The 27127-nt window shown below is 36.0% G+C and overlaps 1 long non-coding RNA gene across 2 annotated transcripts in view; it reads right to left on the bottom strand.

Moving 5' to 3' along the window:
- LOC105717946 (uncharacterized) overlaps positions 1-27127 on the bottom strand; it is a 268071-nt gene that overhangs the window by 64351 nt on the left and 176593 nt on the right. The window contains exon 1 of one of the 2 annotated variants that reach the window (XR_001107629.2): positions 22047-22126. The exons of the other annotated variant lie outside the window; for it this stretch is intronic. This is a non-coding gene — a long non-coding RNA (uncharacterized LOC105717946). Of the gene's footprint in view, positions 1-22046; positions 22127-27127 lie in introns of those variants that run through there. 2 annotated transcript variants of the gene reach the window in all.

The raw sequence follows: 27127 nt of genomic DNA, 5'->3' as shown, positions 1-27127 counted from the left end.
CACTATATCATACAACCTACAATACCCCTTGTGAGTTAGTTTTTGTGATCCTGTTTTACATTAAAGAAAATATATTTTGATAGTTTCAGTTATTGGGACATGAAAATGGTAGCTCATTATAAGCTATGTTCTACAAACTGTATTAACTCAAACTTTCTTGTCTGCCTGACCCACTGACCAATGTTTATTCATCCCTTAGTCCACTTTCCAATTTGCATCTCTTCTCAGAAGTGCTGTAACTCTTCCACATACTTGAAGTTTTTAATGCCTTAGTGTAATGGAACTGAGTCAGAAACACAATGTGCATAATTTTTGTAATTTTCAATTTTGATATAATTTCAAACTTACAGAAAAGTTGTAAGTTGCTACTATCAGGGAAAACTGGGTGAAGGATATACAAGATCTTGCTGTATTATTTCTTAAAATTGCATATGAGTCTATAATGATCTCAAAATTAAAAGACTTTAAAGTCATACATATATTCTATGTATGTAGATCTAACCCACAATCTACATTCAAATATCATCAATTTCACATATATTTTATGTATGGCTTCAAATGTATATATTTAATATGTATATATTATACATATATATGTATGACTGAAAACTTTATACATATATTTTCACATATGTAGTAATATTTAACAATACATATATAATATATAAATACATATAAACTTAACATACATATATACATTATATACACATATAAACTTTATACATACATATGTATTCTGAGGATAAAAAATTGTATAAGGAGCTCATGTATAGCTTTTGATCCAGTCATTTATATTCTGACCCATTGGTATTTATCATTCTCTCTATCCCTGTCTCCCATATGTATATTATTTCTAATCTATTTGACAGTAAGTTCAAGACATCATGTCCATTCACTTCTAAATGCTTCAGTATTTGCAAACAATTCAGTACTTAAACAGTACAGTTATCAAACTCAGAAAACTAAGAATTTATGCAAAACTATTATTTAACCCACAGTCTACATTTAAACATCACCCATTTCACTATTGATCTTTATTGATCTTCTTAATTATGTTTCTCAGTTCACAGCCTAATCCAGGATTACACATTATCCTGGATTTTAGTTGGTTTTCTTTAATCTGGGGCAGTTATTTAGCCTTTCTGTTTTTGACATGGGCTATGTTGAGAGACACATGTCCGTTATCTAGTAGAATTGCCCTTGGTTTTGGTTTGTCTGATATTTACTTGTAATTAGATTTTGATTATACATTTTGACAGAAGTACTACATAAGTGAATTTTTGTCTATCTCAAGGTGACATTGGTAGGTACATGATGTTCATTAATCCCTATATTGGTATATTGGTGATACTAGTTTTAATCACTTGGTTAATTGGTGTCCTTCACTATAAGATCACTATTTTCCCTGCATAATTAAAGCAATGTATGAAGAGACATTAATCTGTGGTTGAGATGATGTAAATACATCTGTCTTTCATCAAACTCATATGCTGATTTTAGCATCAATTACCAACTTTCTAATTCTATCCCTTCTTCTACAACTATTAGATTGATAGCATTCTACTGTAAGAGAACATTTTCCTTCTTCATTTATTTATTATTCAGTTATTTATATTTTTTATGGACTCAGGAATTCTTGTTTTATTCATTAAATTATAATCCATCACTAGCATTATTTGAGGCCCAAATTGTCTCAGATTTAATCAATGCAAGTCCCTACAAGCTGGCTCCTGTGTCTTTTTAACATGCCCAGGATTCTACAAGTGTCTGTCACTTTCTGGTTCAAGATGTTAATGTGCACTGTCTTTTAATGGGCTTGTCAGACTTTCTCTAGTTATCTTGGTTATACCATCTCTCTATTGCCCTCTTGTCTCGGTTTGCTACTTAATGGACACTTTGGAAAAGTATCCACCCCCTGGACTAGTCTCTCAGTATTTGAATTTAAATATATTCCCAGGTGATTAAATCATGTGAAATGGCAGACTAGTTACCGAATCAAATCTTGTCTGTTCTGTGTGGACTTTAAAAATGGGAATGTCAGCATTTGGACAGTTCCCCAAATGTCTTACATGTGTCCTTTCCTCCATAGCCTCCCTGGTGACACATATGGTGCTGTTTGGCTGAGAAGGGAGTTGAGTTAGTGAAAAGTCCTGTGGAGTAGAGCCTGCACACCTCTAGCAACAATACAGATATAAACTTAAGCAGCTTCAGACCACAACATCGTAAAACCAAAGTGCTAAGGAGAGGGTCTCAAGTACTCCCATACAACTAGTCACTGATTTAAAGACAGTGAGAAAAGTGTATACTGATATCTGACACTTGTCACTTAATCACTGTGATGTTAAGAAATCAGTCACCATCTCTGATTTTCAGGGTTTTTTTGTTTGTTTGTTTGTTTGTTTTTTGTGTGTGTGTGAGGCAGAGTCTCACTCTGTAGCCCAAGCTGGAGTGCAGTAGTGTGATCTCGGCTCACTGCAATCTCTGCCTCCAGGGCTCAAGCAATTCTTGTGCCTCAGCCTCCAGAGTAGCCGGGACTACAGGCAAGCACCACCATGTCTGGCTAATTTTTTGTATTTTAGTGGACATGAGGTTTCACCATGTTGCCCAGGGTGATCTCAAACTCCCAAGCTTAGGCGGTCCACCCACCTTGGCCTCCCAAAGTGTTGGAATTACAGGCATGAGCCAACACACCCGGCTGATTTTCAGTTTTTTCATCTGCAAAAACATGGAAAATGTGCCAATGACCTGTCAAATTTCGAGAGGTTTTAATGAGAATGTGACTCAAAAGATAAATAATATCTTGCTAAAGTACCTGCTCAATCATTTGAGTTTCCGTTGGTATTCACTTTGCAGAGTTAAATATACAACACAAACATTGTGTAGGCTTGTCTAGAAAAATGTACAACAAAATGGCATGGCTATCAACTGTATTTAAATTGCAAAAAAATGTATAACTTTCTTTACATGTCAGAGGAGATCTCCACAATTATATGTAGAATAAAACTATGTCAGAAGCTCTTCCAGCACCCAGAACCCAGTGCTTTTAAGACTGCAGCCAAAAGAAGAACTCGGTACTACTGTGCTTCGTGATGATTGTTCTGCCTCCTGGCTGTTTATCTACCATGGTTTTCATCAAAAGAAGAGTTGACTGGAATTGGATTCTCACAGGCCAATATAAAGGCAGCTTAGTGAGAAGAATTCAGTCTCTGATGCTTCAGACATTGATGCTATCTACCTTAACCAGTACACATCATGCTTTTGGCACATGGTGGCCAGGATGGAAGGGTTAGTTTTACTTAGTTACGGTAGCAGGGGCCATATAGCCTATACAGAAACAACTTTCTGGATTCACTTTCCTCACAGGGAAACAGAGCACAAGTGGAGCATTATGGTGTGTGAAAAACATCAGGGTGTCACTTTATGTTGGTTTATCAGCACAGAAAAATGTTTCTCAGAAGACAAACAGACAGAATCCACTATCCTGCCAAGCTCCTTGGCTCTGATTTATGCCTTATTTTAATTATCCCCTCTCTCACAACTCTCTCCTTGAAACTGAAATATATTTACTGCTGGATATTGCACCATCAGGTTAGTTGATTATGAATTGTTGATAACACAGCAATGGGAGGACCAATAACAAATGCATTTACCATGCCCACTAAATATGTACTATTGGGTGTAACCAGCTATCTCAGTACATGCCATATAGCAGGTGCTCAATAGATACAGGATTATTTTACCTTTTTAAATACATCTAGTTTTACATATGTGCCTTAACTAAGATGACGTTTTCTAGATTCTGAAAAAAAGTCAAGTCAGCAGAAATAATCTGATTCTGATACAGTATGGGTTTCCCGAATTGATTTTGTGATGCTAATTAAGAAAGTCAGAATTCTGAAAATTATTTTCCACAGCCAAATTCTTACTGCAAAATGCTGTTGACAATCTCATTAAATGATACAAAGATTCCCTAAAGGTGCATTGAAAGATTCCTGCTAACTGACCTCAATTGTGAGCAGAAGTAAAACATAGCTGTAATTCATTTGCCACACATTCTAAACTAATGAGAATATGACCAAAAGGAAATATTTAAGTCGAGCAGCATGCTAAGGCAAAGTTCCAGGGCAACATGTATTCTCATCACTAGATTAGTCTCAAATCATGAAAACCCATACATAAACTCTGTAAGCTAATAAGCTATCCACCTTTTACCTCAAACATCATTAATCCCTCCGTTTTATCCACTTTTAAGAACAGCATTTTGAAATAGACTGCCTGCAGTAAGAAAGCACATGTTTGTCTATTCAAGGTAGAAAATATGTTGATACAAATTTTTATTATTAAATTAATATTAATGACAACATGTGAAGGATATAAAGTAATAACATTCATATTTTTGAAATGTCAAGCAAAGTTTTTCTCCATAAATAAACATGCTATTTAAGGATACAATCTTTACCTTTATGATCTTCTTTCATTAGTCAAAATAAATGTATGAAAATGTTAAAATTCTTACACATAGTTACATATGAGGTGATGTGACATATCATATAATGATTTGTCAACATTAGATTTCAATCTCTCTATTAATGGTGATGAAGTGAGCTAAATCTTTTTCATGATTTATAAGTCAAAGCTCATAATGGTTAAAGTCAAAGCAATGTATCAAAGTAAAATTAAAGGAACTAAGATTGGTCATTTATTACCAATACATTGAAGACATAGAAAATAACATCTTTGTGAAAGCAGAATAAACTCACTTTTGCTTTATTACTATATCTGTTTAAGATTTCTAAGCTTACAGCTATTTCATTGCAACTGATTTTTATGCAAATGATAGTTTTAGATATTTCCATCAAGCTGCAATGAGACTTTATATTGAGAAAGTGATGATTAAAATTATATATATATGCATATATATACATATAAAATTTTCAAGTATAACCTAAATTTGCTAATTTTGATACAGATGCTAACAGTAACTGATGTGTTTTGTCTGTGTTTACCATTCTGCTATTTAAATGAAGAAGGTATATGCTTGTTCTCCATAATAAAATTGGCATGAATGTAATTTTTATGTCCTTATCCAAGCCTTTTTAGTTGGAAAGGGTAAATGTCTTCAGGCATTCTCTTAATTAAAAAAAATACATCGGCTTCCCACAAATGCCAAAAAGCTGTATCAGTGGCAAGGCGGTCTTGATGATCTTTGGAAAAAATCTCAGATTTTATTCTTGGTAATGGGAGGAAGGCCATGCTAGAGATACCCTTTTCATGTAGAAATACAAAGAACAAGCATAGAGCAACCAATGCAGTTTCCAGTAAGGACTGCCATAATTCAATAACTGAAGGCTCAACACTATCAAATTGAAGTATTTGTGTTCCCTTAACAAAATATTGTCATTGAGGTTTAAGACTTAACATTGAGATAACATACATGGAACATAAGCATTCCTGAGAATGAATTATAGTGCATAGATAAGAAAAATGCATTCTACTTAAGAGCCAAGATGAAAATGGACATTCAGGACTTAGAATAGCTTTGAATCAGAGAGCTAAAGATGCGTTGTCTTCTAATGGTGTCTTTACTTCTGTCTTGCTTTCCCACACAAGTGCATTATTCACAGAGAAGCCAGATAATTCATTTTAAAACAAGAATTAGTGCATGTTGTTACTTTTGCTTTGGAATTTTTTTTTTATGAGTGACTTCTTCTGCATGGAACACTCTTCCCAAGTCACTCATGGAGTTTGCCATCCCATGCCATTCTAGTCTCTGCTATGATGTCACCTCCTTTAAAAGGCTGTCCCGGAACACCCTAAGAGCAAATTTACCTCTCTGTTTACTCTTCTTTATTTTTCTTAGCACTTTTCATAGCACTAAATATTTTGTTAGCACTAAAATACTAGATACGTTAGTATTTGTTTGCTTATTTGCATGACAACAAGCACTTTGTCCTTCTTGGTCACTGTATTCCCGAACCCCATAACTGAAAGTAGCACATCCTGGCCAATTAAGAAAGATTTGAGTAAATGAATGAATAGATGGTCACAATAGACTGATGTGAAAACATAAAACTCAGGAATGGTCTAAATCAATCTAAAGTTGAAACAGATCATGACTGCTTCGATCTGAGAGACAATTAGAAAATACCTGCAATTTATTAGACCAGTTCATGCTACTAAGGAAATAAAAAACTGTACAAATGTTTCTTTTCCCTAGTTAGCCTTTTCTGTATAATTTTTAAAAGAAAAAAAGCATAAATATGTAAGGACCAGCACTACTTCATGAAAAATAACTAAGTTTTCAAGGGTGTTTTTTTTCCTGTTGTTGCTGTTTATTGTTTGTTTTTCTGTTTTCACGGTTTCCTTCCCATTCCAGAACTGGTATGCCTTTATAACCGAAATAAATTTGTGATCATTGAGTTTCTTTTCCAAAGGATTACTTGCATTTTGAACATGATCTCTTACCGCAGAAAAGAAAGGATTTCTCCCTTGTTAAAGAATTCCTTGTCATAATTATACAGCAATCTTCTTGTATATTTTATTCCTCCCTGTATATCCCCTTGTTGTAGCACACTGCCTCATATAGAATCCTTGCTCAAAAAACATGAGCTTTTGATGTTGTTGAATGAATTATTCAAGACTTAGGTACAAGGCATATATGTTAGCAGTTTCTGGGATTAGAAGTGGAGAGGGAGGGAGAACCTGGAAAACCACCTTGCCACCAACACAATGTAGGGCCATGAAAACTCATTAGGCCAAAAAATTTGGCTCTAGAAGTACAGCAATGGGGGCATGTTGCAAGGTTCAAGGGAATTCCTTAAAGTAAGGTACTTTCTAGGCATCAACATGAATGCCTGCAAAACTGAAGATTTCAGTATTGAGAATTGGCCCCACTGAAAAAGATATTCTTTGAAGGAACCCAGAAGAAACAGCTTCATATATAGAATATAAATTGTACAGAATGAGGGGAGACAAAGCTAGAACCAGAAACTTTATTAATGAGTATCAGGTACAAAGATAAGACAATCCCATGTTCTATAGAAATGAGAGTTTCAGAATAGGCTTTGCCATGGCACTGAGACAATGGACTGTGGAAAGATGATGGGTTTCCTGGAAATTGGCACTAGAGATCTGAAGAAGGGAGAGGCCAGACTGTTTTAAAGGCCTATGCATGGCAGACTTAGCCACAGTTCAGTAGTTAGCCCCTGTTTGACCCACAAGTTGGGAAGAACATACATAAAACATGGACTGTGTGAGTTCCAGAACTCTAGTTACTCCAGCAGTGGTCATGTAAAGTATTCCATTAACAAGCAGAAGACTGGGGGTAGCTAAAAGGAGTCTAGCTAGAAAGGAGTCTAGATCTGAAAAGTAGGGCTAGACAAGCAGATCTGGAAACATAGTTGGAGTTAAGAAAATTTCTATTAAATACAAACAGTCGGGTGCTATGGCTCACACCATCACTTGAAGTCAGGAGTTCAGCCTGACCAACATGGTGAAACACTGTCTTTACTAAAAATACAAAAATTAGCCAGGTGTCGTGGTGCATGCCTGTAATCCCAGCTGCTCAGGAGGCTGAGGCATGAGAGTAACTTGAGCCTGGGAGGTAGAGGTTGCAGTAAGCCAATGCCGTGCAAAAGCACTCCAGCCTGGGTGACAGAGTAAGACCCTGTCTCAATAATAATAATTAATAATAATAATAATAATGATAGGGATCGCAATAAAACTACAGAGCAGATCTGCCCAATATACCTTTCCCAATGATGCAAATATTCTATATCTGTATTCACCAGCCACATGTGGCTAATGAAAACTGAACTTTTATAGCCACATGTGGTTAGTAGCTACCAAATTGAACAGCATGGCTATGGTGACTAGTTCCAGGAGCTGATTGGACAGACCGCAGCTGGAGTAAGAATGGGGTAAAGCAATGCAGTACTGGTTAGGAGTATGCTTTAATGTTCAGCAATACATATGTGTTTACTCCTTTTAGTCTTATTTTATGCCTGGGTTAATCTGGGAACTTGAAAGGAGCTAAGCCTTAGGGACACTATTACATAAGTGTTTTGAAGATCTGGCAGGGAGACAGAAGGGGGAAGTGGTAACTGTCAACATACTAGACTATGAACTCTCTGAAGTAAGAAACTTTGGTTTTGTTTCATTTTTGTTTTTCATTGCTATTTTCGCAGCACCTAGAAGCTAGGCACTTAATAGATCTTTGTTTAAATTATGAATTAAAAGACATCGTGTCTGATATCCAGAATCAATGAATTGATGGAGATGGATTGTGGGAATCTGTGATGACTTTCTGTTGGCCCTACAAAAACTTGGACCACCAACAGAGGCATCAATTTCCTCTTTGCAAAAACTTAATTCTGGTTACTCTGGTATTTTATTATTACTAAGGAAAAAGAACAATAATTGCTATTGCCATTTGCAGCATGGGGAAGATTTGACAATCTTGACAGGATAAAGGAGGGCTTGCTTCCGAAGGAATAATGTGCTTCCTTACCTACTTTACAGGGGTGTTGTGAGGATTTATAAATATTTGGTCCTTCAATGCTCATAAAATTCCTAGTTAAATGCCACCAGTCTCTGTCACAGAAGATGCTTCTTTGAATGTTTAGTGGATGTAGTTCTGTCAGCAAACAGGCAGATACTGTGGAAGGGTCATTTGTACTTTTTGTGTGTAGCTTTTTTTTATGCTCATATTCTTTTTTCTGACTACAAAAACAGTGGATGTTAATTAAAAAGAGAAACATTTGAAAGCAGAAAAATTTCATAAGAAAATGAACAGAAACATCAAATCAATTATATATAATTATGTATATGGATATGTATCTATAATCCATCTCTTCCTATCTCCAGGTCTTCACAGACTCATACACACATTCACATGAATTTTTAACATTTTGTTCTATTTTCTATGTGTCATTTTGTGTGCACTAAACAAAACAAAAATGTTTATCAGTTTCGTATCCTACTTTTTTGCCTATTACGATGATGGCGGATAATATTCTAAAACATGCTAATTAGTCAGTGAACATTAATCCCTTATAAAAATATTCTATATTTTCAAAATACCTATTGTTGGAAATTAGGGTTGTTATTATTTTTTGAACTATGATAAATTTTAATGCAATCATTATCATTTTACACTGGTATGTGCCTATCTCTCTTCTTTTTCAAATTTTAGATAAATTGCTAAAAAGTGAAAATGTTGGAGCAAAGGATAAATTTCTATTAAGGTTTTTAGTAAATTTTGCAAACTGTTATAGAGTAAGCTTACCCCATTCACACTCATTAAAAATGTATAAAACTGTCATAAAAGTCATTCTCTCTAGTATTGAAATATATTTTAAAAATCTATTGCAATGTGGTGAGTGAAAAATCAATATTGCTTTCATTTGCATTACTGATTACTTGTAAGGCTGATCTTTCCAACACATTTTCTGGCCTCTGTAAATTGTTCATATTGAATGCCCACTTCTATAGTGAGACATTTTTACAAAATTGTTTCTTAAGAACTTTTTACGAGGTGAAAATATATACCACAATAATGTCTTAGTTTACTGTTTGCTTCATATATTTATCTTTGGTTTTAATCTGTACATTATGTATCATATATCTAATACAGTGAACTTTGTATATTTTCCACTGGTTTAATTTTTGCCTTTAAGATAAAATTTTCATTGTACAAAATTTTATTTCTGTCACAGAATACTAAAAAACAGAAATAAAGCAGAAATCCACCTTGACCTTCACTTAATTCCTTTTACCTTAGCCACCTAAAAAATATATAGTTTTGTTAGCTCTTCAGGTATCATTGCAGTTATTATCTACATATTTAAAAATTTACATATACATATAAAAATGCATATTTCCTTCTCTATTTTAAAATAATTTTAATCATATATCTACTTTGCAACTTACATTTTTCTAAACTCATGTCTTGAATATCTCGGCTAATGTATATTTTGAAAACCTATGGTCTATATACATACACACGAGTATTTTTGGTAGATTTTTGGAGGCTATCTTTATTTAATTAATTGCATAGGAAAAAATCTAAAGTTACTAGTAGCTTATATACATAACCAATTTTTTAACATTATATCCTGAATAATTAACTGATTCCCCACTGGTATGTGCTGTTTTCTTTTCATACTTAGATTCTAATAAACTGTGCACTGTAGTTTGAGGCTAACTAGTATATTCAATTAACATGTGTTTCAATTATTGAACCCATTCAACTATCTTTCAGTTGTAATTTTGTAACTACATACTCATAAAAACTTCAATAATTTTATCACTCATTGTTACTTTCTGTTTTAAAATTATCCATGCTTTCTTCCAACTACACTCTCAAACCACTTTCTCAATCCTCCTTTGTCCTTGTCAGAATGAATGAAACAATCTAATTTAAATCTTGATTGAAATTATCTTAAATCTCTATATTGATTTAGGAAGACATTCATTCTACAATGTTTGATATTCCCATCTGTAAACATAGTATATATGTCATCATGTTTTATATGCCTAGTAATTTTTTTCTTTAATTTCCATAAGTTATCCACATTTCTAATCAAGTTGTTTCATGTATTCTATGTCTTGTTGCATTATAAATAACGTATTTTCCATTCCATTGTCCAATTTTTTATTGCTGGTGTATTGGAAAGGTTTTGATTTACTTCATAATAATTTGAATCATGTTTCAGTTAATTATCTTGTTTTTCCATAGAAACAACTCATATATATTGATACTTGTCTTCTCATTATCGATAGCTAAAGATCTTATTTGTGTTTCATGTTTCTTTATCTTGGTTTAAAACAACATGAGCTAATAATAGAGATATTAGACAATTTTGTCATAAGCATCACTGAAGTTAAAATGCCTTCAGTATTTTCCAGTAACCATATTATCCTTAATAACTGAGAATTAACATCATGTAAGTTTAAAATAGATGTCATGGTGAAAATTACATTTATCCATTCTTTTTTAAAAAATAATTTATTTCCTAATATCAATAATGCAATAATCCTACTTGGCTGTCATAAATTATTCTACTAACGTACTATTTATAAATATTTTATTCAGAATTTTTGCAACTGCATTTGTAAGTTTTATTGGTCTATAAGTCATATTAGTTTTCTTTTCCAGTGATTGTATCTTCCTAATTTGTTAATCTTTCTATATTTTTTCAAGTAGTAAAATATTTTACATGACGTTAGAATTACTTTGTAAAATAATAATCTAAAAGAATTATTTAGTAAAGCTGTCCGACCCTAATAAGTCTTTAATTATTTTTCATTCTAATAGATATTAGACATTTTTGTTTTCTAATATTTCCTGAACCACTTTTTAATCATTTAAGAAATTCCTATAAAAGTAACATTTTCATCAAGGTTCTCATATTCATTAGCCTAGATTTTTACATAATAATTTTTACTACTTTTTAATGATCACTGTATCTGTTGAAATATAGCTTTTCATTCTAATGCTATATATCCAGGGATTTGCTACATTTTTCTTAAGGAAAACAGAAGCTATTTGTCTATTTAATTCATTATACTCTTTATTATTCCACAGAATCATATCTTCCATTTATTTTTCAAATATCCTTTCTGCATATATTAAATCAAGTAATTTTGATATTTTTTCTTTCTCTGATGCCCTTAGGCTTGCTGTGTTATTTTATAGAAGTGAAAAGTTTAGATTAGTGACATTTCTTTTTGTTAATGAATATAAAAGCTTTGGGGTCTGTACATTTGCCTCTGAGCATAGTTTTGGAAATATTGTACAAATTTTGATAAAAAGAATTTTTATGGTAGTTGCATAGTAACTAAAGAGCTTCTCCCTCATTTATTAAAGAGTTATTCATAATAAACACTGCATTTTTTCTGCATTTGTTTTATTCTTTAAACTTTTATTTATACTTTCCAGTAATAGGCCTCAGTGGCATTGAGGGCAGAGAGACTTTTACATTCATTTTTATATTTTTGTAATATTGTAGTGTTTTACTCCTGGTCTAAAAAGTGATTGTTAAAGTGACTATTTCATCAGTCTTTAAAAAGATACACTCTGTGTTTATATGGCATATATTTCTGTATAATGACTTTAACTGTACTTTAATCAGAATTGTGTTCGGTGTATAAGACTCCAATTTTGAAATATTTTATTCTTTTCTAGTATATGAATTTATTTCTTTTAATATTACTTTTTTATTAAAAAGCTGAGTGTTTCTATCAACTTAGCCTTCTATTCATAATAGGCTTTGTTTTACTTATTTGATAAAAAATATTTCATGCATAAAGATTTTTCATTATGGGGTTATTACTGTCTTTCAATGAAAAACTACTCTTTACCCACTGAAGTCTGAAGGCTAAAAAGTATTGAATTTGGTCTTATTTCTGTTACATTGTTTTTTGATTCTTTGTTTAAAAATTTGTACATTTGTTCTGTTCCTTTTCTTCTCCTGCTACATATACTAAGTTGTTAATTTTTGAAAACATACTAATGATTTTGAAAGAATAAAAGTGTTGTAAGTGAGCTAATGACAGTTTATTTGCAAAAACTAATTCCCAATATTTATTTCTAAGATTATAAAAGTTATGAATAATATATTGATTTTTGTCATCATTTCAGGTAAGTCACTTTATTGTTATTGAATTGTGAAATTTTAGATGTAGATCTCCATTCATAAGAGATTAGAGTATCATTTACATTTCAATAATACATTTATTATTTGAATTTTAATTTGTTACCAAAATGTAAATAATTATAAAGATATCTTTATCTCTTTTTAGTGCTCAAGACTAGGCTTTTCATATCATGACTTTCTAGATGTAAGTTTGTATTTTTCAATTTTTTTCTCTGCTGGCTGAGATTATTAATATTTTTTGAGTTGAAACCATGGGATTGTATTACCTCTCTTTGGACTTCTAGAAATAGCTATTTTATGTGGGTACATATTTATTTTGTTGAAGCCTTTGTCCTTAAATTTCTATAAACATTGCCTTAGGAATCTTTGTTTGTCTGTGTGGTATTTGTTTGTTTTGACATTTTACCTTGGGCAGGAGAAATCTGAAACCACCTTGCTTTTTGTTCATATAAAATCTATCCCTTTTTGATACCTGAATTTTTAAGCATTTTTTGTTGCAAACAGGAAATGCCTTTTTTTATCCATAGACCCCATTGTTCTTTCAGTTCAAGTAATTTTTTATCCATTATAGACCTCATTATGTCTTTATGTTCTTTCTGTGTATACCTATGTTTCATAAGTTTATCACCTTTTCTATTCTATATGGAATGTCTGCTTTTTAACCACTTTGATATTTTTTGTTTTTCTTTTGAATGAATGGAGAGTCTCTTAAGCTCCTCCTCTGCATGATTCTATTTTCTGAAGGATCAATTCTAAAGATCAATAGCTCTGATTTTTGCTATTAACCTGTCTTCAAAGCAGAGTTTCTCAACCGCAGCATTATTGACATTGGGGCCAGGTAATTATTTGTTGTGAAGGGCCATCCGTGCATTGTGTAACATTTAGCAGCATCCCTAGCCTGTACCTGCTGGCGACCAGTAGTACCCTTGCAGCTGTGACTATCAAAAATATCCCCAGACATTGTCCAATATTTGGGGGGAGGGCAGGAGGTTGCAAAATATCCTCAGTTGAGGACCACTTATTAGACTTTGACAGTATTTTTATATCTTACTTTCTCTTTACATTAATCTTCATCTGAGTCTTTGCTTTCTCTGACTCCCTGTTCTTGTTTCATTGATGGTTTAATTACATGCTTGTTTGTTTGTTCATTGTTTGTTGCCTACCAATATTTCTACAGTGGGCTTTTCTTAGGCTTTCACATCCATTTATTTCCATAGAAACAGATAAAGAGGCTTGTTCAATCTGTAATTCATTTATACTATACGAAAGAGAGCAACCACAGCATTAAATACTTCAAGCCAAGAATAGCTCTCGCTTTGCATTGTTTTTAAGGAGAAGAAGATAAGAACATGCCCAGCAACACAGTGCCCCGCTTCTCAGATCACAGGCTACTTTTCCATCCCGTTGGTTTAGTGGCAGAGTATATTATCTCTACCTCCTTTCTTTCCCTTTCTTCTCTGCCTTCCTCTCCTTCTGCCTTTCCCTGTCTCTTTTCTTGTCTTTCATCTTTTCTCTCACCTTATGCATGTGTGAGATAGTAGCACAAAATATTATACTAATATTTGATGATGAGTAAGCAGAGCTATGGAATGCTTACCATACGTGGAATCTTAGGCTAACTCTGCCACACGTACTGCCTCATTTAAACATCACAACTCTTTGACGTGAGCTCTATCATCTTGTCCATTTTACAGATGAGAAGATGTATACTAAGAAAGCTTAAGTTAAGGGATTAAGCTGATATTATAAGTGGTGGTGTTAGTATTTAACTCAGGTTCCTCTGACTCCAGATACCAGGTTGCTGGCTACCATATTATTCTACACAATGATTTCCTTAGTCCAGGAGATAGTTACCATCAGGTAGTGGTCAGGAAAGGATGAGGAGTTGTGGCTACTTAGCTTTCTACTTAAATGGACTTCTCTGACCTCCAACAAGGGCTAAACCTTGCAATGAATCAAAGGGTTTTGCTAACTTTTTCCTCAATGAATGCATGTTTTCATTTAGGTCAGCAGTCATACACAAAGCATGATTTTTTTTTTTAAGCCTAACCTAGTCCTGTTATTAGGGAATATCTTTCCAATATTTTGGCCTGAGTTCTCTTTGCTCTTAAAGTCTAGGGGTTTATAAGGTTTTTATAAATTATGTAATTTTGTCGGTACTTTTTTTGTTGTTTTTGAGATGGAGTCTCGCTCTGTCACCCAGGCTGGAGCGCAATGGTGCAATGCCGGCTCACTGCAACCTCTACCTCCCAAGTTCAAGCGATTCTCCTGCCTCAGCCTCCTGAGAAGTGGGGATTACAGGCATGTGCCACCATGCCCAGCTAATTTGGCATTTTTAGTAGAGATAGGGTTTCACCATGTTGGTCAGGCTGGTCTTGAACTCCTGACCTCTTGATCCACCTGCCTTGGCCTCCCAAAGTGCTGGGATTACAGGCGTGAGCCACCACGCCAGGCCTTGTTGGTACTTTTATGGGAACATGGAAGAGGCTCTATCAGTCACTGAGAGCATGTATTTTTAAATTTTAATCAAAACTATTGTATTTAAATTTCTTGAAAATTAGTCTTCTTGAGTACTAATGAATATATTAGTACTTCATGAAATCAGTACCTGTTTTTTCATGTATGTATTGCAATAAAATTAAATTCTTATTAAATTAAGCATGCTATATTTTAATAAAATAATGAATGGTTTTTCAAAAGGGTCTAAAACCATGTGCAAGTGCTTTTTGTAAATCCAGTTGAAGAATTCTGGTGTCTAAGGCTAACACATTGTCACAGGACAGCCCTCATATCCTAGTTTGGTTCAAAAGTTAAAAATACACATGGGAAACTGAATAAAGATTTTCAACTTCTCATCCTCTGAGTGACATTTTTATTTAAAAATGTCGCTTTTCTTATTTTTAACAAGATATTCAACTTGTAAAAATAATTCTTCAACTTTGTATCCATGCAATAGACTTACATTTTCCAGAGAACAAAATCTTTCACAGAATTGTATAAAGAAAGCTCCCTGAGCTCTAGTGGGATGAAGGATCAGTAAGATCCCAATCCTGGAATACTAGCTTTTTATTCTCTGTTATGGGGTTAAAGCTAGGGCATATGTCTACACCTGAGCTACTAATAGGAAACCACATCAGAAAGTCCATAGGGCACTAGTCTGTCTACGCCCAGAAACTGTGTTCAATCCCATTTAGTCTCCTGAGTATCCAGTGACCATTCCCTGGTTTTCATGGCTAATGAAACCTTGGTTTCGTCTGGGATAGCAACATTCCCAGCCCAGCCTATGGATTATAATTAATCCCAATCAGTCTTCAATGGCCACATAGTATATTTCTGACTGAGATCTATGGAGAAGTCACTGGAATGAGTCATTTCTCATTTCTGAGAAAAATGTTTCTTTCTTGATTCTGACAGAAGAGGAAACACTTCAGAGATGTAACGCCTTACCCTTGCTCCCCGTCACTGGTGCAACTGTCTCACGTATATAAGGCAAATACACAAAGATGAGAAACATCCACTGAGGATGACAGAAGAGAAAATAGTAGGAACCTTGGTTTCTACCCTCGGCACCCAAGAAAATGCTAAAACCTCACACTTCAAAACCTCTAAGTATGTGAGAATAACAAACACCTGTGTTCAAGCCCTATCAGTCAGATTTACAATACTTGCAGCAAAACAAGTTCTTAATTGGTATGGTTCCAAAGATTTCTTCTCTATCTTACTTTTGAACTTTAGAAATGACTTCTACATACAATAATGGATTATTAATAAAGGAAGAAATTTGAAGAGAGTTGTAGCTATTTTGTAGGATAAAATATCCATGGAAACTTCAGCTGTTCTATGAGGAAAGCTTCCCCTCCCTCCTTCTCACAGCCAACGATCTCAAGAATAGACACTTAATTCTCATTATTCATGATAGCTATTTTCTATGCAGTTCCCCATGAAAAATGAACTAGTGAATACTGAAACTGTGCTTCTGGGAGGATATTTTATATATATGTGTGTGTGTGTGTGTGTGTGTGTGTGTGTGTGTGTGTGTGTAATCTCTAACTCCAAATGCAATACATCCTGGGAGATTCTATTTTCTTGATTTACAAAAGAGAAACAAAGTTCAAAAATCTTTAAGTGATTTGCCTAAGCTGTACCACTAACAGGTGCCAGAACTGAATTCAAATCCTCTTCAACTGGCTTTGTTCCGGAGCTTCTTGCACTACACTGAGTGCCCCCAACCTTCCCCCTCCCTAGGTCATCTCTCTGTCAAGGCTTAAATAAGAAGGCAGAGTGTCATCTTGATTGACCTCAGCTGGGAACATGGTGGGTGAGTGGAAATTAAATTTTTCACTACTCTGAGCATGACTGTGAATGACTCCAATCTGCAAGTATGGATTCTGGAGTTATAAATAAATGTTAATAAGTAGGCAAATTGCAAATAGAGATTCCCAAATAATGAGAATACACCATAATTGTATTTTGTCTTTTCTCAGTAAATGCATCTGGTGGTACTGATCTTGAATATCCCTGCTAACAGCTTTGCTATCAAAGTGTAAGCTGACTTCCAACCTCTGCTTCTCTGCATGGATGATTTCTTGCATATTCTTTTAGCCATGTGCCTAAATGCATGAACACAAATGCTCATACACATACACACAGATGTAGCCATATAGTACCCATACTATATTATGTTTTCCAATGCATAAATGTGCCATTTAATTCCTTATTTATTCAATACACAAAGCAGTGACTGTATGGAAGAGTCAATATCATCTCTACTCAAATTTATTTAAAATGAAGCCTCCTGGTGCTTGTCCAGAGCTGAGAGGTGTTGTGAATAAGGAGTCACTGTAAATGGGCCAAGGTTATTTTGAGGGATGATGAATATGTTCTAAATTAGACTGTAATGATGGTTGCACCACTCTGTAAATGTACTAAAAATTATTGAATTGTGCACATTAAATGAGCGGATTTCATGCTACATAAATTATACCTCAATAACTGTGTTAATAAAAACAACGTGATGCATCCGCTACACAGCACAGGCCTGCAGAACAATGGGAGGATGTACCTTCACCGGTCAGGAATTCACACTCGCTGAGGGTTTTCCATGTACAGTTGCCACATTCTTGTGCAGCTTTATTATTCACCTGTCACAAGAAAAGCTGCAAAGCTCTATGTGCTGGCATGAGTTGGAAATGTCTATTAACTTGTCAGCAAATGAAAAGGGTGAAGGGGTTTTCATCTCTGCAGATGAATTGGAACAGGTGCAGCATGTCTCCAAGATCACTAATTAAAACTACTCAGGACTTATATTTATTTTACATGAAAAAGAGTTTTACATGTGTTTGAAAACTGTATGGAAATATAGCTTTTAAAAATTTGACTCTACAGTCAAGCTTTATTTCTGCTTTCTATCAGTTCATGAATGGAACCCTTGCGAGGGCATGTGTCACATCCACTTTCATATACTGGCTTATTTTATATTTCACAAAGCCATATAGCCAATGTAAGCTCTACTTATTATCAAGAGGATTGGAGTTAGTTTGGGTATGTCTACACTTTCAATTTGTGCCACTTCCATTTGACTCCATGGAATGATACTGATAGGGTTTTTTTTATATCATCTTTGGAGAATTTGAGGCTCTTGCCCTCCCAAATTCTGTGTATTTGCTTGTAGTTCAAGGAAAGGGAAATAAAGTGCATGGAAAGGAAAAGGAACTTAAATGAGTGTATGTTATACATTCTTAAAAAGAGTTTGAATCTGAGCATAAGAAAACCTGTATTTGAAGAACTTATGAAATTTTGAACAAGCCACTAAGCCTATCCGTTCCCTAGATACTTAATCTCTTAAGGCCTAGCTCAAATGTCACTTCTTTCACAAAGCTTCTAGAGATCTCTTTAGCTGGAATCAGTATGTCCTTCTTCTATCCTCCTATAAAACTGTGCACCCCTAGTACATTTTAGAGCACATTGGAGGAGGTATGCAGGGGTTGGCAAGCTGAGGGACAGTATAGTATTATGGTGAAGATTTAGATCCTGAAGTCAGAGAGTATCTGGGACGAAATCCCAGTCTTAGCACTTACTAGCTGTACAACCTTGGAAAAAGCTCTAAATTTCTTGTCTACGAAATTAGAATAATAATGGTGTTTGCCTCGCTTGGTTTTCTTATGAAGGTTAAGTGGAAGAAGCCAAGTAAAACACTTCAAATACTGACTGGGACAGATGAAACGCTCCAGAAAGGATGGTTGCTGCTATTATTTACCAGGAAGGCAGGGCAGCATAGTAAAAGAAATTTGAAAAAGAAAAACTGGGTTGAATTCTAATTCTATAAGTTGCTAGCCCTGTGATCTGGGAAAATCCATTAATGATTTGACCATTAAGTCCTTCATCCATAATGTTAACTAGGTCAAATAGAGGTGCTAAGAGCCAAATGCAATTGACGGTATGAACACATTTTATAAGTGACAAAGCATTGTTTAAGTCTTAGATATTATTTGGAGGAAACTGAGTATATAAGAAAAATATATAATTTGTAGCCTATTAGAACCGTGTCTAAATTCTGGGATTATCATTCGCTAACTTTGTGGCCTTAGTAAATTACTTGTCTGTGTGTGTCAATTTCACCACATTAATGAAAAGATAAAATTGCTATTGTAACCCTAAAAAAACACAATATTTAAGTACAGTATTCATGATCAAATACATAGCAGGTCTCAAACTGCTGGGCTCAAGCAATTTGCTGACCTCAGCGTCCCAAAGTACTGGGACAACTGGAGCAATACCATTCTTGATGCAGGAACAAGCAAAGATTTCACAGTGAAAACGCCAAAAGTAATCACAACAGAAACAAAATTTGACAAATGGGATGTAATTAAACTAAAGGGCTTCTGCACAGCAAAAGAAACTATGAACAAACAGACAACCCACAGAATGGGAGACTTTTGCAAACTATGCATCTAATCATCAGTCCCTATAAAGAACTTAAACAAATTTACAATAATAAAACATTAAAAAGTATACGAGAGACATGAACAGATACTTTTCAAAGAAGACATACATGAGGCAAGCAAGCATATGAAAGAAAGCTTAACATCACTGCTCACTAGAGGGATGCAAATCAAAATCACAATGAGATACCATCTCACACCAGTCAGAATAGCTATTATTCTATACTATAGAATAATACTGTTATACCTCCACTGTTGGAGGTAGTATAAATTAGTTCAACTATTGTAGAGAACAGTGTGATGATCCACAGTATGGGATTTAACCCAGCAGTCCCATTTCTGGATATATGCCCAAAGCAATATAAATCATTCTATCATAAAGACACATGCATGTTCATTGCAGTACTATTTACAAGAGCAAAGACATGAAATCAACCCAAACACCCATCAATGGTAGACTGGATAAAAAAAGTGTACATATACACCATGGAATACTATGCGGCAATAAAAAAAACTGAAATTATATCCTTTTCAGGAACATGGATGGAGCTGGAGGCCGTTATCCTTAGCAAACTAATGCAGGAACAGAAAATCAAATACCGCGTGTTCTCACCTGTAAGTGGGAGCTAAATGGTGAGAACACATGATCACATAGAAGGGAACAACAGACAGAGGGGCCTAACTAAGGGTGGAAAGTGAGAGGAAGCAGAAGATCAGGAAAAATAATTCATGAGTACTAGGCTTAGCACCTGGGTCACAAAATAATCTGTACAACAAACCCCCTGTGATAGGAGTTCGCCTATGAAACAAACCTGTGCATGTACCCCTGAACCTAAAAGTTAAAATCAAAAGAAAAAATAAAAGGTTAAATGTTCAACAAAAAAAAAGTACACAGCAGAAATCGAATCATGTAATTTCACTCCTTATCACAGTTTATTTTGTTATTTATGTCGTATGTCTGTCTCTGATTTCCTGGAGTCAAAAGTAGACAGTGCTCTGCTTGGCACATTCCAAACCCCCAGGAATTAATTCACACAATACAGAAAGACTTCAGCCCCAGTTGTGAGTTGCTAGATAAGTTCGGTGGCTGCAGCTCACCTTCCAGGCTTTGGACAGAAACCCGATAGGTTCTGGGATAGCTTTCTTTTGTCACATCTCAGGTTTAATACAAGACTGAAATGAATTGCCAAATACAAAAGTACTGTGACGATTTCCAAGCCCTTTAATATAGAGATATGTGATTGCACAATGGCTGTCACTATGTCAGGGCAGAGAGCCCTCTGCCTGCTATCAGGCTTGCCCTGCACTTTTCTCTAGACTGGGCACCAGCTGGAGTTACATGTGGCATCATAAACAGAATTTCCTGGCACCGTGTGGGTCATGGTAGGAACCAGCAGTCAGCCTCCTCTGATGGTACCCCATCTTGAAGAAAGAAGGGCGTATGTATCCCAGCTGGCTTGCTCCAATGTAACTACTAGCCCACCAGCTTTTAAGGAATTGGGAGCTTAACAATTATCAACACTACCCTTTTGCACTTCAGCCCCAATAGTGGAGAAGTGAGGCGGATGGAGGTAAGCCTTGCCTGAAATGGTTTCTACCTGGCAAGATAGATTTTGTCCTGGTGCCTGTCTGCTTTGAGCAGGCTTAGGAAGCAGGGCAGAATATGGAAAGAAAGATCATGAGACTTGAAACTTGGTTTTAGATGGAGTGAGAAAAATATATGAATCATATATCAATCAGAAAAACATTTCTTTTCTCTAAATAACTGTCATGATAACAGGCAGCAACTGCCAGGTCTCGACTGACAGTGGAACAGTCCTGGACCCAACACCAAGTAACCACTTGTGGCCTCCTAAAGGTAGCTCGGCAAAACCAAAGATCACTTCCGACTGCCTTTCTGACATCTGTCATGAGGTTACTCATTCTTGTAAAACCTTTTCCATTTCAGATCAGCCAGTTACCCAGAGTCAAAGCCCCCAACACTCAGCAAGAATAGAAAACAAATGGAAGAATCATTAACACAGCAGAAACTATCTAATGCCAGTGGCTTCTTATGACAATACCTTAATCTCAGCCACGTTAACCACTGGCTGATATTAACAGAACTAAACAATGGAATGTGAGAAACAAATGGTCTGGAGCTCAGGAGAGGGAAGTAAAAGAGAGCCAGGGAGGGAGTGAGAGGGGCTGTTCCCGCACAGCAAGTTATCAGGGAGAACAGGGCCTTGTCTCCCGGCCTGCTGTTCGTCAAGTCAAAAAGTAAGAAAAAAGAAAGAAAGAAAGAAAATAAAAAACTGCTATACTTAGTAACATGCAAAAACCATGCAATCAATTCAAACTCAACTAGTAAACCCACGTCTTTCCGGAGAAAGAGACTTGGGCCACTTTCAAAGTCTTGCTTATGTGTGGCCACAGGAAGCAACATTATAAATATCCCCTTATGTACCTTTTTTGAGCAGCTGGCCAGGCCCAGGGAGTATCAAGCATTAAACATTAATTTCTCCACCTTCTGGCTCTTTCCTACTTTGTATCCTCTCCTTTCTTTCACTCTCAAGGCAGAAAGAAACTGGAGTCTGAGTTGCACTGTGAAAAGACAAAAGAGTTTCTGCAGCTTGCAGCTTATCCAATCCAGGCAAGCAGCACCGACTTCAGGTGCTTGGGGAAGCCATCTGTAGCTCTTGAGGCGATGAAACAGGGCTGAGAATGCGGTGCTTTCTGGACGCTCTGCTTCCAGCTGGAAAGACCACTGAGGAAGCTGCTCTTAAAGCACTTTCTGCAAAATCGCCTCTATCCATTCCATCTGGTGTTCTCCAGTGATGGAGAGCTGCCTGGATTGTCCCAGAAACTGAGGCAAGGGCTGCCAGGGTTCCCTCCAGAGAGGCACAGAAATGAGGAAGAAGTGGGGACTTGTGTATTCCAGGTGAATCACAGAATGCTGGCCTTATACCCGTCATTCACAGGCAGCCTGAGCCTGGGGCCAGAGCTCAGTGTACCAGGGGAAGAGAAGCTGAAACACACAGAGCTGAGCTGCCTCTGAAATATACAATCCACAGACTAAAATCTGCTTAATGAAATAAAACACACACACACACAGGAACATTTAACTAAAAACCTGGATGTATCACGTCTGAGATGAAATAGAAATATTAAAGGTGTATGAAAAAGGAAGAAATTGTGATAATTCTTTGGAAAATGTGAAAAACAAATGAAGAGAGCTGAGGAGAGAGAAAGGAAAGTGAACCAGGGAGGGAGAGACAGGTGCTCCTCCCGCACAGCAAGTTATCCCGGGAACAGGGGCCTTCATCTCCCTGCCCACTGTTTATCAAGGCACGTGGGGAATGAAGGCACAGTGTGCTCTTTGTGTGCTTTTTCATCATTTCTTCCTGTGTGCACCGATTGAACCAAAGCCTCCGTGTGGCACGCTGACAATGCCCTTTACCCTCCTTTTATCTGCCCTGTTCTCTAGACTTGTCATTATTTTTCAGTCCCCACATGTTGAGTTGCTTTCATCTTTTCTTAGAAATGATTACCTTCGGACCTGTTAAGTGAAGAGCTGTGACATGGCACATAACATCTGAGCCCTTTCAAATGGACCTCTTGAAGAATTCATTTTAATACTAGAAAGGGAGCTTCCTAATTAATCTTCGTTGTATATTATTATCACAAGAGGACTAGAGATGCATGTCTAGGGGCACTTACCTGTGAGGCCCCAGAGAAAAGAGGATGGGGGAAATGGGATCAGTGAATGTGAAATTACCATATACTCTGGTTTATGCATTTTTAGAGAGTAAAAAATCCATGTTTCTATTTAGTCAATTATTTATATATAATCTTAATAGTTTTAATAATAATTTGAAGTATCTTACAAAAAAAGACCTGGTTCAGTAATAGGCACAGGTAATTAGACTAACAGTGGCGGAATAGGAGGGGTGTGTGTGTGTGTGTGTGTGTGTGTGTGTGTGTGTGTATATATATATATATAGAGAGAGAGAGAGAGAGAGAGAGAAAGAGAGAGAGGGCGAGAGAGAGTGAGAGGGAGTGCTCACCCCCCCACTAAACCTTAACTAAGACAGGAACAAAGTATTGCATGTCACTTCCTGGTAGCCAAAGCAAAAATATTACAGAATGTTTAATTACTAATGACTGAGAAGAAGCATAATGTTATTTGAGTGGGACACTTTTCTGGAAGTGAGTTGTAAAATATACTTCAGTGTATCTACATGCCTTTATTTAGAGATACAAGCATGAGCAGTGAACAAAGTCCTGGGAATTATTTGTGTGGGTGGCTCTGAGAACCACCCTATCTCTTCAAATGTGTGCTTCCTATGTTTGTGCGTGTGTGCATGTGAACGCTCTGAAAGTACAATGGGGTCCAGCTGGAGGTAATTATACCTCAGAATTAGCATGAGGAATTTTGAAAACATGGCTGCTCTTCTCATCTCCCAGAAAAGTTCTGTTTGAAAGAGGATAATTAATAAGGGATCATTCTCAGAAATACAGTTAAAAGAAAACTTCTTCTATGTCCCCTCTGTTCTTACCAGATAATATCTGCTCCAGCAACTGGTAGAAGTCCAGAGAGATAGCCTCTGGAGACTGCTTTGCTCTTTCTTAACCTAGGCAGGGAGGATCTGCAGAAAAGATCTGATTTTGGCTTTCTCAAAGTTCTTTCTATTATAATCCATATCCTGTGTCATTCTGTCTCATTAAAGTGTTCAATATTCTAGTATGGACATCATTGCCCTGACCTCAATAATTTTTTTTCTGAAATGTACATCTCTAGTTTGATTCAAAATATTCACGTTCTAAAGAATCAGTGTTTCTTCTTTCTCGAAGTGGTTCTTCAAGGTAAGTCCTCTTCCTTCTCATGATTGAAGTGTAGGATTGGGTGATCATCACTACCAGGCTTTTAGCAAAGCTCTGAAAACCTAATCCTGGAATGTGGAACCCCTGAGCAAAGATGCAGCAACAGTCATTCAAGCCAAATTTAAAAATGACTATCATTTGTTGATGTTTACTAAGAGCCAAGTATATGTAATCTTACCAACAATCTCTATGAGACCAGTATCATTTTACTTGTCTTATAGATGAGTAGCTGTGTTAAGGAGAGGAGAAGCAATTTTATCATGTATCATGCATGCACTAATTGGTTGACAGTACACTTTAGTCACAGGCTCATCACAAAATCTGTTCTAAGAACCCTTGCACTACCCAGATTTCAGGCTTTCAGAGATATTCTTGAGTTACCCATAGATCTGTCCAGCAGTATTACACTAAACATGGGTTGCCCTGTGAATCACTATTTACAGTCATGGGCCATTCTATCCCCTTCAGGATGTCACATAAGATAGAACCTTTTTTGGAAAGAACAATTTGGTATCCAATTGTCAAATTGGATACCATACTCTAAGAATGTCTACACTGGTCATCAAGGAAAACAGGGCCCTACTCACAAAGTTCATTTGTCAACTTGAGCCTATCTATAAGTGGATTGTAGTTTTCTTCTGGAGGAGCATGAACCCTGGAGTCACAATGTTGGTGTCCAAACACTGCCCTGCCCCTTATCAGCTGTGTGATCTTATCTAAGTTACTTAATAATAGCTCCCTGCCTGAGTTGCCTTTTCTATAAAAAGACAATGACAATAGTGCCCATCTTAGATATTTCTCATGAGGATTGAATGTGTTCTTACAGAAAGGTGTTTAGGAAGTATGCAACCCAGAGTGAGCACTTAATAAGCTGAAGTTATCACTGTTTTTAGTTGAAATTAATGCATTTGTCACCTTCTTTGGACATCACATTCATCATGTTCTTTTTCTTATAAACATGTATTTTAGGGAAGACTAGTGAGTCCAGTGATACTTGAGGTGACTTCAAAGACAACCCCTTCCAGGGGTCCTAAAACGCAAACTTTTAACACCCTATGAAGTAAAACTTCACTTTTGCTCTTCTCCTTCAAGCACTGCTGTGCCTTCTGGCTCATAACTCAGAGCGTGTGAATAAGGGAAACTTTCTCTCTGGCTCAGTCTCCCTTTTTCTTTCACCCTCTCAAACAAACACACATCATTTCTTAAGAGATTCTTTTTCCACATCACAGTCTTCTTTTTTATGTATCCCAATTTTAAATTTAAAAGACTACCTATGCCGAGAATTGTTCACTGATGTTGATTTATGGGACTTATGCAAAAAAAGGACAGTCTTACCGATGCACATATCTATTTGGCAAGGCAGCAGTGATTTATAAAATGACAAGCTGGTGACACTCAAATAAAGGCAGCTTTCATGTAGCAAGTGTAAAGGCAAAAAGCAAATCTGCTACCCGTTGAATGACAAACTCCTCTGCTATTTTAAGAAAACCATAAATGCCACCCTAACTTCTATTTAGTGTCCACCTAGTGGAGGGTGGGACATTTTAGAAGGGGTGCACAAGGTGAGCTTGTTTTTCCTGTTCTTGATCTCTGAAGCTCAGTGCCAGGTTAAGCTGATCTGTCTTTTTCTAATCACTGTTTATGGGTCTGTCATCCATGAACTTTTCTAAGCTTCATTAAGGCTCTATACATTTTGTACATTCTTTTCCATCCAGATAACCTGCTGGAAAAAAATGACATAAGATATGAAGCTTCTTTTATTTGTCCTAGCGGAGTGTATTTGACATTTGAATGTGTGTTATATGAAAACGAAACTGGAGAAATTAGACTATGCTTATGAGATTTTTTAAGACTATTATCCAGTCCCTTAGCCTCAATCATTATTGGTTTGTTTTGATATTGAAACTCTTTGTTTCTTCCCTCAATTCAGCTACCACCCCACAGTAGTCCTCCTTTCTTGAGATTTAGTGTAGCCCACCACATACAAGGGTCCATGTAGGTCTCTAAACCCTCCCCTGATAATGCTCAAACTATCAGACAGGATGGCTACAGCAGAAAATTGATCAAACGCTGTCTGTAGTGAATTATCATGGCCTTTCTCTGACTACAGAAAAATAAACACATTGAATGGAAATGCACTGCACAACTGTTTCCACTTGTCACATCAGCTAAAAGTGCATTCTTGCATTCGTCCCACCTGTATTTGTCAGGATAGGCTTGGTGACAGCCACAATACTGGTGGCTTCCATTAACAGGTTATTTTCTGCTCATGCTACATGCTTGTAATGGGTTAGTTGGGGTTCGGTTCTGTGTCATCTTCACTTCTAGGACCATGTTAATGGACCAATCTCTGTCTTGATTCTTGCTAGTCTTGTGTCAGAAGAAAAAGGGATCATGGTAAACTAGGAAAATATCTACTCAGAAGAGACACACAACACTCTTCTCACATAATTTTAGCCAAAGCAAGGCACATGGAAAATATAATTTTCCTCTAAGGAGGGGCACTAGTGGGAGGAAAAATAAAATGTTTTCTATGACAGAGGACTTTTGAAAAATGATCCTGAATACTATATTGAAAACTCAAAGAAGCAGAAGACAGTCACTATAATGACATAAAACTGGCCCCCAAGGTAAGATGTGCCTGTGTGAGGGGTTTCTTAGGAA

The sequence above is a fragment of the Aotus nancymaae genome, unplaced genomic scaffold (genome assembly GCF_030222135.1).
Source record: "Aotus nancymaae isolate 86718 unplaced genomic scaffold, 86718_ANA_hifiasm-v0.15.2.pri h1tg000057l, whole genome shotgun sequence".
NCBI classification, from domain to species: Eukaryota; Metazoa; Chordata; class Mammalia; order Primates; family Aotidae; genus Aotus; species Aotus nancymaae.
This window is presented reverse-complemented; position numbering and strand designations above follow the sequence as displayed.